This window comes from Chionomys nivalis, chromosome 5 (genome assembly GCF_950005125.1).
Source record: "Chionomys nivalis chromosome 5, mChiNiv1.1, whole genome shotgun sequence".
Taxonomy (NCBI): Eukaryota; Metazoa; Chordata; class Mammalia; order Rodentia; family Cricetidae; genus Chionomys; species Chionomys nivalis.
The window spans coordinates 34,285,233-34,299,229 of record NC_080090.1 but is presented as its reverse complement, the minus strand read 5'-3'; the positions used below and the strand labels follow the sequence as shown (position 1 = coordinate 34,299,229).

General features: G+C 40.8%; 1 protein-coding gene across 2 annotated transcripts in view; it reads left to right on the top strand.

The window, feature by feature from the left end:
- Window positions 1-13,997, top strand: part of Bmpr1a (bone morphogenetic protein receptor type 1A) — a 110,034-nt gene that overhangs the window by 473 nt on the left and 95,564 nt on the right. Inside the window, exon 1 of one of the 2 annotated variants that reach the window (XM_057769576.1) lies at window positions 199-306. The exons of the other annotated variant lie outside the window; for it this stretch is intronic. The gene's annotated coding sequence lies outside the window, so the exon portion shown is untranslated. Of the gene's footprint in view, window positions 1-198; window positions 307-13,997 lie in introns of those variants that run through there. 2 annotated transcript variants of the gene reach the window in all.

Here is a 13,997-nt window from a genome sequence, read left to right as displayed (position 1 = left end):
GCCGTACTAAGTGCTCGGCCCGCCCTCCAACTTGGCTGCGGGAGGGCGCCGGGTTTCTCCCTCTGTCCTTGCGAGTTGGTTCACCTGTTGTTCTGTGCGGCCTCCGCTGCCATGTCTGTTGTGATTCTGCACTTGGATTTCGGAAAACTTTGTGCCGGATTGCGTGGAGATCCCCCACCCCTTCCAGACTCCTAGCGGAAAGATTTGGGGAAAAAAAAGAAAGAAAAAAGAAGGAAGAAAAAGAGAGAAACGCGTCAGGGGAGAAGAATAATACTCTGTGTGTTAGTGCCTGCCGGTTTGTTACGTGTAAGAGTCCGTTGTGGTGTCGTCGATCTTTTTCATTTGGTTAAGGGGCTGCCGGGTTTCTCTTTTAAACGGTTTACAAACTGTTCCGAGGACACGATACGCGCTCGTGTCACGTCATTTATTTCTTGAGATAACCCTGGTTATTGTATTCTATGTTGCTTTAGAGGAGGAAACCGAGACGCAGAGGTTAAATAACTTAGAAAAGTGAGCTGGAATTGCACTCAGGGACGTCGTATTCAAGAGTATGACCCCCCTTACAAAAGCAAATTGTGCAAACTTAGGAGCGTCTTCCAGTTCTGCATGAAATTCTGTGTTGCCTGAGTCGTAAACGACTTGTGTTTTTGCTCGTGAGGGGGAATTAAAGTTGGGGATAAAGTAAAAAGTAATTTAATGCTTATTATTCTCAGTTGAACAAAAGGGATGTCGAACCAAAATTAGCTTTTTACGGTCAAAACTAAAATATTAACACGTCTGTAGGAATTCTTATGGAAGGCAGATTAAAACGTGGAATGCGTTTTTCATTGAAGCGATACTTTTGCTTTATGTGTCTCTTCTCACATTCTCAGTGGTGCCCTTTTGGGCCTTAAAACTGCCCCCAGGTCTCGCCACCCGTTAAGAGGGCAGCATCCGGTGGGTCTCTTTGCTTTGGATGCCTTCTAGAGGATCCCAAACCACTTCACTAATGAACACCTAGATTCATCTCCTTTTCCACCTATTGGAGCGTGAGCTCAGTTGTCTTATTTTGTTGTTGTTATTGTTGCTTTTATAATCAGAGTTTCACTATGTCGCTCAGGTTGGCCTCGAACTGGCTGTGTAGACCAGGCTGGTATTTTGGGGTTTTTAAAAGTACACGTGTACTTAGGATCCTTCAGTTTACAAAAACTTTTCTATAGTTTTGCTGTTCTCTCACGCCGTGTTGTGTTTTTTTTCCAAATTGTTAACATTTTGAAGTTTTTTTTTTCTTATAAAAGTAATACATGGTCGTTAAGGAAAAATTGCAAAATAGAGCAAAGTTGAAGTAAAATTAAAGTACAGTTACCCATAATCCTTTCTGGAGAGACTGCCAGGAGTAGATTTAGTTTTCCTCCCTGGACATTGGTGACCATCCATCTACTTAACTCCTTACTGACAGGATTTCATATTCAAGAAGGAACTGTATAGCCAAATGAGATGGAAACTGTTCTGAGACCTGAAGTGTCTGTTAGGGAGGAACTCAGACCGAGCTACATGCCCAGCTGGGCCGACATCCCACAGAAGTGTCCTTGTAGTTCCCTCCTCTGTGTTTCCTCAGAGGAATATGTACTGAGGCTGGGGGGGCAACCACAGGGGCTCCCTATACTCGTGGAGCTTAAAGTCTAGTGGGGGAGACGTGTGGAAGGAAAAGTTCTATGTAATTAAGTGTAATTGTGATGATAATTCAAGTGTAGGGTATTATAAAAGCTTAAAGTGGAGACCTGACCTGGTGCTGGAGTTGCTGAGAGAATCTAGGGAGACCTCTCTAAAAATGTTATTTTGCATCCTGACACAATTATGAAGGGAGAAAGAATTAGGTGAAAAGGGGGCCTCTGACATGATGGCTTTATTCTTTTTGCCCTCTTTCTACCTCTATTCTCTTTTTTCCTAATTATTCTAAATGGTTTCCAGGTTTTACTTTTTAAAAAAAAATGGTTCCTAGGAATTATTATGTTTATTTTGCGTATGCTGCCTTGGCACACCAGTGGAGGCCAGAGGGCACCTTGCGGGAGTGAGTCTTTGATTTCACCACCTGTGTCCTGGGAGTTCAGGTCCTCCAGCTTGGATGGTGGCAAGCAGCTTTACCCGATGAGCCTTCTGACTAGTCCTCCCCTGAATTATTGTTCAGATTTTTCTGTCTGGTTATTTCTCAAATTCTGATTTGCCTTCTGAACTTGACGCCTTCTGGTTGCTTTATGTAAGAAACTATATCTGGTAGTCTAGTTCAGATGAGCTCTTCCTTAGCGGTTGGATTATGGTGCTACCTATCCCTGTTAACGCATCATGTCCTTCCTGAGTCTAAAATCTGTAGCTCCTTTTTTTCCTGGTACCGTGACCCTTTTTATTCCTGCCAACTCTAATACAAGTCTTAGTTTGTGCTGCTGTTGGGATTATAATGTTTAGAATAACTGGATAGCTTTCCTTCTTGTTCTCTTTTCAGGAAAGAGCAGTTTGAATTGGGATTATTGCCCTTGAACGACTAGCATATATATAAAATCATTTATTTAGACCAAGATATTTTTTTCTGGAGAAGACTTTTCAATTTACTTAATAACTATTGGTTTGTGTAAAATTTCTGTTTCTTGTGTGAATTTTAGAGTTTCATATTTTTTAAGATTTGTTTTTATTTTTTTTTTAGTTGTTTTTTTTTTTTAGTTTTTTTCGAGACAGGGTTTTAATTAGTCATATGTATGCATGTCTCTGGGTGGGCTTGTATGTGCTTGCGAATGTGGGTGTACAGGAAGGTCAGAAGAGAGGGTGTTGGGTTCCTTGGAGCTGCTGGAGTTTCAGGCAATTGTGAGCAACTCAGAGTTGATCCTGGGAAGCAAAATTTTGGCCCTCTGAAAGTACAGCAAGAACTCTTACTTTCTGAGCCATCACTTTAGCCCTGGGTTTTGTATTTTTTTTTCCAGGAATTTATTTCTTGAGTTTTCTATAAACAGTTTATTTTGAATATATTCATCCTCCAGACTCCCAGATTCACCCTTCACCTTCATCTCCCTATGCACCCAACTTTGCCTTTTCTTTTTTAAAATAATTTCTTTGTTGTTGTTTTTTGAGACAGAGTTTCTCTATGTATAGCTCTAGCAGTCTTAGAACTCGATCTGTAGACCAGGCTGGCCTTGAACTCAGATCTACCTGACTCTCTACCAAATGTTAGGATATGTGCCACCACTGCCTAAAATTTTTTTTAAAATTAACTCATCGCCTTTAATCCCAGCACTTGGGAGGCAGAGGCAGGCGGATCTCTGAGAGTTCGAGGCCAGCCTGGTCTACAAGAGCTAGTTCTAGGACAGGCTCCAAAGCTACATAGAAACCCTGCCTCGAAAAACTAAAAAAAAAAAAAAAAAAAAAAAACAAGAAACAAAAAAAAAACTCATCGTTCAATTTGTGTTGCTCAGCTACTCTTGAGTCAGGCCTGCCTTGAAGCCTACTAAGGACTATGCCATTGAATAAAACTGACTCCCTCTCTTAATAGCTATCAAATGTAGTAACTCCTCAGCTACTGGTGGGATTTCATGCCCACCCCTCACTCCCATGTTGGGATTTTGTCTGGTTTGAGTTTGTACAGGTCTTATGCATGCTGTCATAGCCTCTGTGAGTTTCTTTGTGCAAGTGCCCTGTTGTGTTCAGAAAAAACACCATTTCCTTGAAGTTGTTCACCACCTCAGTCTTCCCGGTCATCCCCTTTCACAAGATCCTTGAACCTTTCTTGGAGGGGTGTGATATGTTGGTTCCATTTAATGTTGAGCACTCCAGGCAGCACAAATTCTAGTTGGTCTTAATAATAAGAACACAGAGTCAGATATATGGGTTAATGCTGAAGATCAGAGAAGCAGAGCAGCCAGCCACTAGAGAGTTCTTTTACCTCTACCAGTGCTCAGACCAAAGGGGCAGTCCTGTCCTTCAGACTGCATCTGCAGACTCCGTCTATCTCCACCAAACCTCAGACTGCACTGAGCTCCTGTTTCCACCTGCCATATCACTCCTGTCTCCACCTCCCAATTGCTGGGAGCACCTTTGTGTGAGCGTTCTCTCTCTTTTAAACAGATTCAATCTTGCGTAGCCCAGGGTGCCCTTGAATAGAGATCCCTCTGCCTCAGTCTTCCTAGGCCTGTGATTAAAGGTGTGTGCCACCACTCCCTGGCCTCCAATGGTTCAGCTCCAGTCTTTTACTCTCCTCTGCACATTCACCAGTTGTGGGGCTCTGTGTGAATTCCCATCTATTGTAAGAAGCTTCTCTGATGAGGACTGAGAGAGAGATGGATCTGTGGGTAGAGCAAGAAGTCATTAGCAGATATTTTAATACTAGGTCTATTTAGCAAAATATTGATAGTAAGTTCTCCACTAGAGTCCTCGTTTCTTGGCCCTGTTAACAGTGCTAAGCATGGATTCCATGTCACGATGGAATAAAATGTTTATTTGGAGTTTATTTGGTTTTCATGTAGTTCCCCCTTCCACTTTAATTTCTACTATATTTGTCTCCTGTTTAGTTCAAGGTTGGTGGAATCCCGTGGAAAAGAAGACTGTCCACTGTATTTTATTTATTTGTTCTTGTTAAGGGACAGAGTCTTGTATTGTTCAGGCTGGACCCAAATTCCTGGGATAAATCTTCTTGCAAGTAGCTGGGAATTCAGCTGCCTGTCATCATACCCAGTTTATATTTAGTTTTTCAAAATAAATTATAAGACAGGTGTGGTGGTGCATCCTTGAGCCCAGCATTTTCGAGATGGAGGTAGAGGGGAATCTGAAGCTCAGGACCAGTCTGTTAAACCAAAAACAGGCCAGACACGGTGGCGCACACCTTTAATCCTAGGTCTTGAGAGGCAGGCAGGTTTCTGAATTTGAGGCCAGCCTGGTCTACAGAGCGAGTTCCAGAACAGCCAGAGATACACAGAGAAAAACCCTCTCTGTGAAAAACAAAAACAAAAAAACAAACCTAAAACAAGTAAACATAAAAATGTCTTTGAATTTTTTAAATTAAATTATTATTTTAATGTGTGCCAATCTTTTCACCCAGTATTTTATTTTTATTTTTTCAAGACAGGGTTCTTTTTATACCTCAGGCTGGCCTTGAACTCACAGAGATTTGCCTGCTTCTGCCTCTTGAGTGCTGGAATTAAAGACACATGCCACCAGAGTTCCAGGGTTCTTAAAAAAATAGAGTTGGGAGCCAGGCCGTGGTGGTGCACTCCTTTAATCTCAGCACTTGGAAGGCAGAGGCAGAAAGATTGCTGTGAGTTCCAGGACAGCTAGGGCTACACATTGAAACCCTGTCTTGGAAATGTTAAGATAAATTAACAAATAAAGTTGAGTCTGTCTTTGAAATCACAGCATTCTGGAGGCTCAGGTAGAAGAATTAAGAATTCGAGGTCAGTCGTCCCCCTCTCACCCCGCCCAGCAATGTGCCAAGAGATCTTAGAGATTTTTTTTTTTTTTTTTTAAAAAGAGCATAGTTAAGGGGTTTAAGGAAATTGATAGGCAGTGGAATTTATCTCAGTTTGGGCTTAGTGAATCCCTAAATCAGGTTCATCTGGGCAGTTAAATATAGAACTAATGAATAGAAATTGAATACACATTGAAATTCTTTTTGAGTGTTTTACTTTTCCTCTTGTTATGGACTTCATTGCTCTTCCTTTTATACTGTTCATGAACCTTGTTTTCGTACTGTATAGATTCACAGTGCTAGTCTAAGTAGTGGTGCTTGACTCATCTGGCTGTAATATGATTCCGGGGGCTGAGGTTTGCCAGGAGTAGGGAGAAGACATCAGCTTTGCCCTTTGGGAGAATAATTATTCGCTGAAGAATCAGTTTGAAGAAAGACCTGAAGACCCTGGAACTTGCAAGTTTGTTTTAGTGAGCTGGGCCATAGAGGAGAGGAGGACAGTGGAAGGAAATTATGGCAAGACTTGGTTAACTAGGTACAGATGAGAAAGGGCAGGATTTGCTTAAGACTGACTCCCAAGTTCTAGCTGGGGAAGCAGAGTGATTTGAATTGATGACTGAGATGAAAAAAATGTGGAGGAAGGGCGGGTCTGTGGTGAAAAATAGTGTAATTTTTGCATTGATTGATTGTGTGCCTCTGTGGGCACACATGTGCCATCACCCCAGTTCTCTACCATGTGGATTCTGGGCATTGAACTCCATTGGGCAGACTTGGTGGCAAGTGTATTTACCCACTGGGCCACTTCTCTGGCCCCAAGAGGTGTATTTTTTATTTTTATCTAAGGAGTTTAAAAACAATCAAATAGAGGTTTCTGGGGCACAGGCTGCAGCTGAGTGGTAGAGTGCTTATTTGTGTAGGTATGAAGTCCTGGGTTCAATCTCTAGCATCAAATTCTTTTTAAAGATGTTTTTGACAACTGTATATATGGTCCTGGAATTTTACAGAGGTTTGGGCTGGAGGAAGACAATCTGGAGTGATTATCATGTAGATTGTGTGTGTGTGTGTTTCTGTTTGTGCTTTTGTTTTTCAAGGCAGGGTTTCTCTGTGTAGTCTGTCCTGGAACTTGCACTGTAAACCAGGCTGTCCCCAAATTTACAGAGTTTCACCTGCCCTACCTCCCATGTTCTGGGATTAAAGGCGTGAGCCACCACTGCCCAGCTTAGATTGTATGTTTTAATAGAAGGATTGATTGGGTGGTTGTCAAAAGTAACTTGCTTACAGTTTGACAAGCCCAATATATATTAACTTTAAGAGAAGAAAGACCCTACCATATTAAGACAAATGAACAGCTAGAAAAAAGTGACTGAATCTAGTGGTGGTATTAGAGTGATATCTCTGCTCCTCACATTTTGGGGTTCACTTTTTGGCCAAGGCATTTATTTGGCAGAGGAGGGCCTCTGGTAACTATTCCAGGCCAACCTAGACCTGACTGTTGTGGATTCAGAGCAGTGGAAGGAAACCTTTTCTAGTTGTATAAATCTGTCTCTTGCAGAGATGCTTATGCATGTATGTGAAGGATGGAGTGTCCTTGGTGTCTGGGCCTTCCTTACATACCTGCTTGAGCACTGAGCTTTTAAACACCTCCATAGTGGCCTTTCTAGAACCATGTTGGGTGGGCAAGTGGTAGTTTTTACCAAATAAAAATGACGCTAGATAGATAGGCTACATCCACTTTGGTTCTTATTCTTAGCCTTCTAAAGGTCATTTTTTTTTTTTTTTTAGAATCTGAAGAAAAAATAATTTTGAAGCAATTTTATGGCTATTCTATGGGCTTCTTCCTAATGTCTCCTGGTATATTCATCAAAGATTCTAAGTAGTAACAACTTAAGGCCTAAGTAGAGAGAGAAGACTGACATTAAGCAGTTGTTTAACTGTAGTTAGGTTAATATATTACTCGGGAGGTTTAGAGATCTTACAACAGAGTGTGACAAGGAACCTTGCTGTTTAGAACAAGGCACATAGAGGAGAGGGAAGATGTTTGTTTTAAAAGCAAATGTTTTTGTTGGCTTTTTTTTTTTAATTATGAGAGCAGTATATCCAGTATGTATAATTTAGTAACTATGAAAAACGGTCCAAAAAGCAGAAAGAGTGATGATTGGGCTTCAAGGTTGATGGTGAATGTCTGGTGCTGTCTCTACTGCAGAGCAGCTGTGCAGTCTTGGATATCACACAGAACTACTGGGATCTGTGGCTTCTTGGTCTCCAAAGTGAAAGAGAACATGTAACCTTTCAGGTCTTTTTCCTACTGCAGAGAAAGAAAAGAGGACTCATCTTGAGGGGAACCTGCGTTCTGTGCCAGGTATCCATGGCCTGGAGGGAGAGAACTTCCCTTACCTCCACGGGTGTGCATTGCCCTCTCAAATAAGTTAAAAAAAAAAATTAAAGGAAGAAAAATCCATGACTTCAGTGCAGAGCAGTTAGCTGCTGATATCACAGGTCACATTGTGCTTTGGGTCCTGATGGCTGAATTCCTGACTTCTGCCAGAAAAATCCCTTTTAGTCTTGGCAGTGTTTGCAAGACAGGGGAATGAAATGGTGCCAGGTAGTGATGGTGGCGGCCAACTGGCTGCGTCCTCAGTGGCTGAGTCGTCAGTGCACACACTTTAGTCTTAGTACTGGGGAGGCCGAAGCAGGTGGATATCTGTGAGTGGTCTACAGAGCAAGCTCCCGGCAGCCAGGGCTACATAGAAAAAGAAAAGAAAGAGTACTTCTACTCACCATTTGTGTTTGCTAAAAAAAAATTTTTTTGGGGGGGATGTGTGTGTTTCTTATTAGCTTACAATATAAAATCTAAATCACCTGAGACTAGCTTTCTCTGGCCCAGTCTGCATTTCCTGTGGTGTTCACTTCCTACTTACTACCTTGGTAGCCTAAATTGCCTACAATATACCTTTCTGGATTTGCATTCTAAGTCTTCGGATCTGTATTGATCACTGCAGTACTCCTATTGCATGTGGCTGTTAGACTTTTAAAATGTGGCTAGTCTGAATTATGTCATGGTTTGTAAATTAAGTTACACACCAGCCATTGTAATAGTGCAAAAATGTGAAATATCTTGTGCTTTCAAAATGTTGATTGCATATTGAAATACTACTTTGAATACATTGGGTTAAAGAGATTATTATTTTGTGGGTTTTTCTTGTTTTATTTTTGGCAGTCTCCCTTTGTTGCTCACAGTAGCCTTGAACTCTGAACTCACAGTTGTCTCAGCTTTCTGAATTCCGGGATAACAGGTGTATGCTTATTGCACCTGACTTTTTTCTTTAACCCCTCCTTTTTTTCCTTTTAGCAGAAGATACACATCTGTGCCTAAAATTAGGTAGGGTGATATGAGACTATTCTGTGATCTTCACCTCCCATCACCATTGATGAATGCATAGGAATTAGTGTACTTTCTTTTCCATTGTCTTCATTTCTTCCATTCTTTTCCTCCCCTATCCAAAAATAGGCCATTTAAAAACAACAACAACTTTGTTTTCATTGACTATATATGGGTAGAATTTTATGTCAGTTTTGATTTTCATTCTTTTAAAATAATTGGTATTCCATTTTATGGATACAGTTGCATTTTATTTGCTTTTGAGATAGGGCCTTACTATATAACAGTGGCTGGCCTTTACTGACCTTGAACAAGTGGCGTCTCCAGTCTCAGTGTCCTGGGTGATATGATTGCATGCATGTGTTCACCATTACAGTCCCCTATTGATTAATGCTAAGATTGTTTTTCCAGTTTTATTCTCTTGTGTTGTAAATAGTTCTGTCTCATTCTGTGAAACTATTTTGTAGATTAAATTCTTAAAGAATGTGTCTACTCAAAGAGAAGGTGCACAAAGTTATGGAGAGTAACTTTTCCGTGGCAGATCTTCACAGCTTCAATCCCCACTAACAGTGTTTGTGTGTCTTCTTCCCCATTACAGTTATCGGTCTATTTTCACTTTGCTAATCTGCTGAAGAAGTTACTCCTGCTACAAAGTTTCTTCGCTACTCTGATAATTAGCTTATGCTCTGAATTTGTCATAAGCTTTTCGATGTATGAATTTTGTCCTACAGTATTTTGTATTGCTGAGAGTGCAAATGAAATACCTTGTACAATGAAAGTTCACATATTTGTGTCTGTTAATGGCAACAGGGTCCAAAGTATGTTTCTGTGTCATAAAATTATTTTGACCTAAAGGCATTTGCAGATAGAATTTTGTCCCAAATTCCTTACTTGCCTAAAGCAGAGCTTTCCAAAAGAACTCACTTGTCATAAGCTCTTAAAGCTCCTATGTGGACTCGTTTTCACAAAGCTCTTCCTTTTGGGATTTTGAAACCAGGGAAGATTGAGTCTTAGAGAGAATTTGTCACCACACATAATAGATGCTGCTACAAAACTGTTAACTCTGTCTCCGAATCACCACTTAGGGTTCCTAAAAGTTACTTGTTTTTATGCTCTGTTACTTGGGCTTTCTTGGTAAGATACAGTGTTCCAAATTCTTAGGATGATGTGTGTGTGTGTGTGTGTGTGTGTGTGTGAGAGAGAGAGAGAGAGAGAGAGAGAGAGAGAGAGAGAGAGAGAGAGAGAGAGAGTGAGTTTAATTCTTAGGTTCTAGTTGTTGTTGAACCTAAAGAAAGTAAAGGAAAATTTTTTCCTGTTCAGTAATGGCTAAATTCACCCCACCCCAGCATCCAGATAAAGATAAACAAAGTAAAGTTTCTCTAAAAAAACTTTAAAATAGTATTATTTAAAAATATGTAAAATTTGTTCATAGTTTTCAGCTAAAAAAAGAAAAAAATATGTAAAAATACTTTAAGCTTATGTAAAGTTGCTTTAAACTGAATTTTCTAAAATCTGTTGTTCTCCAAAACTAAAGATTTACTGAGTAAGGTTGACTATACTATTAGATGTACTTCTATACATATGTCTCCTACCCCTTTGTATATTCCTGCAGCTGTAATGCTATTCTTAAATTTTTAATTTACATTTTTATGTGCTTTAGTGTTCTGCCCACATGTATTTATGTGTGAATGTGCCAGCTCCCCTGGAATTAGGGTTACAGATATTTATGAGCTGCTGTGTGGGTACTGGGAATTGGGCCCAAGTTCTCTGAAAGAGCGGCAGTGCTCGTAATTGCTGAATCGTCTTTCTAGCCCTCATGTAATGCTAGTTTTAAAAATGGAGTGGCATAATGACTTGACTCTGAGTCTTTGTTCTTAAAATTATTTTCATAGCATCTTTATCAGTTTGCATAAAAGTGTAAATGGTTTGTCCAGGTTCTTTGGTGGTAATATTGAGAAGGAATGACAGACATTGATTTAGGTTAAATTTCTTTGAGATTTTTCTTTTGTGTGTGTTTGTCTGAATGTATGTCTGTGTCATGTGTGTGTACTACTCACAGAGGTCAGAAGAGGGCATCATGCCTTGGGACTGGAGTTACTGACCTTTGTGGCCTGCTTACCATGTGGGTGCTGGGAATTGACTTCTAATCTCCTTAAGAACAGTTAATGTTCTTAACCACTGAAGCATCTCTAGCCACTATCACCTACTCTTTTTTAAGCCTGGAATTTGGTATGTGTACCAGGCTGGTCTTGAACTCAGAGATCTGCATGCCTCTGCCCCCTGAGTACTGACATTAAAGTTACCACACTTCTTGTACCATGTGGGTCCCAGGGACAGTACTCCAGTTGCCAGGCCTTCACAGTACGTGCCTTTACTCATGAACTGTCTTGCTGACTTCTAAGTTTAATTTTTATACAAAGAAGTTACTAATTTCTTTTCTTTTGGAGTTAGGGTCTTGCTATGTACTCCAAGCTGTCCTCAAAATGAAAATTTAGCTCAGTATAGTCTCAGTCAGTCCTCAGCCTCCTGAGTGCTAGTATTACAAGCACGTATTACTACCCTTGCTTATTTATTTATTGACAGGATCTCACTGTGTAGCTTTGGCTGGTCTGAAATTCACAGAGATCTGTTTGCCTCTGCCTCCTGAGTGTACCACCATACCCTACCCTGGCTGATTTCTTTAATACTGGTACTTGGGAGGCAGAGGCAGGTGGATCTCTGAGTTCAGGGCCAGACTGGTCTACAGATCAGAGTTCCAGTACAGTCAGTAATGGCTAAACAAAGAAACCCTGTCTCCGAAAAATAAATAAGTAAGTAAATATCTGCCATGTGTGATAGTTCACACTTTTAATCCCAGCACTTGGGAGGCAGAGGCAGGTAGACTACAAAGTGGCCAGCCTGGTCTACAAAGTGAGTTCCAAGACAGCCAAGGTAATATAGAGAAAACCTGCCTCAAAACAACCAAAACAAAACAAAAAAAATCAAAAAACAAAATAAAAATAGAAATCAACCAATCTTGATAATGGTTACAGAGACTTTTCTTTAATCTGGATACCCAGACACTAAAATTTAGAAAAGACTTGGTTTATTTATATGTTTAGTTATTATTTTATGGGCATTGGTGTTTTGCATGCTTGTATGTCTGTGTACCATGTGTATGCCTGGTGACCATAGAGTCCCGAAAAAAAAATGTCAGATCTTTTGGAACTGGAGTTATTGACAATTGTGACATGCCTTATGGATGTTGATGGATGTTGAGGATTGAACCCAGGTCCTTTGGAAAAGCAGCCAGTGTGATGTCTGACCCCCTATGTTAAGTCATTTATGTTTATTGTGCTGTGTACTGTATACTCTGTTTACCATATTTAATGCTTTCAGCCCAAGAGTTAAAACTCTTTTTGGGCCGGGCGGTGGTGGCGCACACCTTTAATCCCAGCACTCGGGAGGCAGAGGCAGGCGGATCTCTGTGAGTTCGAGGCCAGCCTGGTCTAGAAGAGCTAGTTCCAGGACAGGAACTAAAAAGCTACGGAGAAACTCTGTCTCAAAAAAAAAAAAAAAAAAATCAACTTTTGGTTTCTGAGACAACGATTCTCTGCGCAGTCCTGGTTGTCCTGGAACTCACTCCATAGACCAGGCTGGCCTTAAACTCACAGAGATCTGCCTGCCTCTGCCTCCCAAGTGCTGGGATTAAAAGCCAGTGCTGGGTTTAAGCGTACACCACCACCACCTGGCTGAGTTAAAACCTTTTTTTTTTTGTTTTGATTTTTGTTTTGTTTTTCGAGACAGGGTTTCTCTATGGCTTTGGAGTCTGTCGTGGAATTAGCTTCCTTGGAATTGTCCACTTCCTCTGACTCGTAAATCATTCTGCATCCTCTTCTGCATAGATTCCTGAGCCTTGAGAGGAGGGATGTAGTACAGGGCCATTTAATCCCAGCATTTGGGAGGCAGAGGCTGGCAAATCTCTGTGAGGTTGAGGTCAGCCTGGTCTACAAAGTGAGTTAGTTCCAGGACAGCCAGGGTGGTTACACAGAGAAACTGTTTCTGACCCCTCCCCCCACAAAGTAGTTGACTAATCATGTAATGTTTGTGTTGCTATTGCACTACTCTGTGTGTTTGGAGGCAGATTGATATTGTGGGATTTGCATCTGGTGAGACTGATGAGTACTTTTCTCCTGTAGTAGCATGTGGGTGAGCACTGTGAACACTAGTCAGCGAGAGTGAAACTTCCTCTTGAGCACTAGCTGTTTCTCCATATTTGATGACATGAGTGTGTGGTGCTGTCAGCAATAGGGTCTTCCTGCCAAGTTGTGGAGAGTAACTAATAGCATTGGCAAGAGCCTATCAAAGTGTGTGTGAGGAGATTCATGGCACCCTGTTAGCCAACAGCTCAAAAAGATGTAACCCATTCCTCTTGATCTGGGAGTTTTATTTGGTAGCATATGATGTCTAGTTGGGGTATTAACTCTCCCATTATATGATAAGAAACTCCATTTAAATACAATTTATATAGCTGTATATATGTATTTGAGGAAGCCCCTACAGGTTTCCATGAAAAAGTTTAATTTAAAAAGCAAGCGTTTAAGCCAAGCAGTGGTGGCCCATGTCTTTAAAATCCCAGCACTTAGCCGGGCGGTGGTGGCGCAGGCCTTTAATCCCAGCACTCGGGAGGCAGAGGCAGTCGGATCTCTGGGAGTTCAAGGCCAGCCTGGTCTACAAGAGCTAGTTCCGGGACAGGCATCAAAGCTACAGAGAAACCCTGTCTCGAAAAAGAAAAAAAATAAAAAATAAAATCCCAGCACTTGGGAGGCTATCTTCACTTGCTGAAGGAGAAGGCAGGAGGATCGTGAGTTTGAGACTAGCCTGGTCTACAGAACTGGAAAAATTGAAAAGTTAAAATTTCTTAAGTAATATTACTAAAAAATAACATTTATAAATACCAGTATTGAAACTTTAAGTTGAAATTATTGCCTAATGTTGCTACCCTAATTTAAGATTTTGAGTAAGCTTTTCTTGGTGCTTGAAACTAAAATGTAAGAAAATTCAAAGTAAGGAATAGTATCTAAATACAAAGTTTTGAAGATATGACTGCGAGTTATATATTCAGTTACGTCCTTCCCTACATTTTTTTTTTTCCCTTCAAGAGAAGGTTTCTCTGTGTAACTGGCTGGCTGTCCTGGAATTCAGACTGTACCA